Source organism: Solanum stenotomum, chromosome 4 (assembly GCF_019186545.1).
Source record: "Solanum stenotomum isolate F172 chromosome 4, ASM1918654v1, whole genome shotgun sequence".
Taxonomy (NCBI): domain Eukaryota; kingdom Viridiplantae; phylum Streptophyta; class Magnoliopsida; order Solanales; family Solanaceae; genus Solanum; species Solanum stenotomum.
This window is the reverse complement of record NC_064285.1, coordinates 52,028,080-52,030,671: the sequence shown is the minus strand read 5'-3', so window position 1 is coordinate 52,030,671 and position 2,592 is coordinate 52,028,080.

Sequence of the window (2,592 nt, the reverse complement as noted above, 5' to 3'; positions counted from 1 at the left end):
CTTGCAGAATTGCTCTGACTGAGCTTAAGGAATTGAAAGACCAGTTGAAAGACCTTCTAGATAAGGGCTTCATCAGACCGAGTATTTCCCCATGAGGTGCACCAGTGTTGTTTGTGAAAAATAAAGATGGGTCTCTCAGGATGGGCATCGACTATCGGCAGTTGAACAAAGTCACAATCAAGAATTAGTACCCTATACCAGGATTGATGACTTGTTCAACCAACTTAAGGGTGCTAGTCATTTTTTGAAGATAGACCTTAGATCTGGTTATCATCAGCTCAAAGTCAGAGATAGTGACATCCTGAAAACAGCCTTTAGAACTCGGTATGGTCATTATGAATTTGTAGTTATGTCATTTGGACTAACCAATGCTCCGACAGCTTTCATGGATTTGATGAACCGAGTGTTCAAGTAGTATTTGAACTTGTTCGTTATCATCTTTATTGATGATATCCTCATTTACTCAGGAAGAACATGCAACCCATTTGAGGGTTGTCCTGCAAACTATCAAAGATCGCCAGTTATTAGCTAAGTTTAGCAAATGTGAGTTTTGGTTGCAATTTATTGCTTTCCTTGGGCATATTGTGTCTACCGAAGGGATCCGAGTAGATTCTCAGAAAAGATAGGCAGTGAAGCAATGGCCCAGACCTACCTCTCCTACAGATATCAGAAAAGAGAGGCAGCCACACGCAATCAAGAAAACAAACAAGTATATCTCGGCTTAAAATTAAGCCCTCGGTCGGCAAGACCCCTGTAAACAGATCCATAAAAGAAACAACTACTCCCAAGAGTTCATATAAAGAAATAGTCAACTAGCACAGAAGTTCTGATTGGGCCGTCGAAGCCACCATGATCTCTATACCAAAACTGAAAGCAGGTATATATCAAGATAATAAATCAAACAACTAACAAGCTTCAACAAACCAACAAACTAGGCCAGCATGGATATAACGTAGCTATAGACCCCACACACTAGTCTGCAAGCCTCTTAGAGTAATATAATTCTATGTTTCTTTTTTTCCTAAATTTAAAAATTGGTTATTGTTTTTTAATTTGGATTTTAAAATTTCCTTTTTTGAAATACAATTTAAATATAAAAGGCAATTTTTTAATTATTATTATAATAACAATCTATCTATATATAATAATAGAGGTAAAAAGTGCCACATGTCAGCACCACAAAAATTCAACAATTTTAAAACTAAAAAATTAATTTTAAAATCTTTTAAATCTGTAACTTAAATTAACCAAAAATAAATAAGAAAAAGTAACCAACTAAATAATTATAAGTTTCTAAATAATTCAAAAATCGTTTGAATATGAATCTTAAAGTAACCAAAAATAAAGAAAATAAAGTACTGGACTAAATAATTATTTGTTTCTTTTTTTCCTAAATTTAAAAATTGGTAGTTGTTTTTTAATCTGGATTTTAAAATTTCCTTTTTTGAAATATAATTTAAATGTAAAAGGCAAATTTTTAATTAATAATAATAATAATAATTATAATAATAATAATAGTAATAATAATAATAATAATTATTATTATAACGATCTATCTATATATAATAATAGAGGTAAAAAGTGCCACATGTCAGCACCACAAAAATTCAACAATTTTAAAACTAAAAAAGTTAATTTAATTTTTTTTTAATCTATAACTTAAATTAACCAAAACAAAATAAAAAAGTAACTAACTAAATAATTATTAAAATAATAACTAAAGAATACACATATTATTAAAATAATAAGTACAAAAAATAATGATAAACATTATAATAGTCATAAAAGGAATTTACCCATTAATTATTATATTAGAATACAAAAACAATTGGTAAGTTCCTCGACATCTAATTGTTGATAAAGATATAAACTATTATTTTCTTCTATAAAAAATGACAAATCTGAATTAATAATTTCAATATAATATAACAAGTATTTAATTCACTATTTATATTTAATTGATTTTAATGATTAATAATATATATATATATATATATATATATATATATATATATATATATATTAATTTTATGTGTTGAATTGTGTCTACATGTTTGTATTGTTATTAAATTATTTAATATCCACTGTAGTTTTAATTATTTTTTAATTATAATTTTACACGAATTTAAGACTTTAAAAATTATTTAGAACTTTTTAAATTCAAAGAAAACATATTTAAAATGAATCAATATGTCATTTAATCTTATGATATTTAATATTTCATGTGGAAAGTTAGAATTGATAAATTGTTAACATGGAGAAAATGTTAATTCATTAATACATCATAAAAATAATAAAGGAAAAATATGTTAGAATATTTGAACTATTTTATTTTTATTAAATAAATATAATTTTAAATATAATTTTTTTGCACAACGCGCATGTACGTATACTACTATAACTTATAACTAATAAATTTAGGACTAAAAATGTGGTCAAAATTATTTGTTTAAATCTTCCCTCCTAAAATTTCCCAAAAACACAACCCTGTCCCCCTCTCTCAAAATCAGAATATTCCCCCTTTTCCAATTCTCCCTCTCGCCCAAAACACCTCAGCAATAGCTGTATAATTATGTTCTCTTCTCGCTTAAC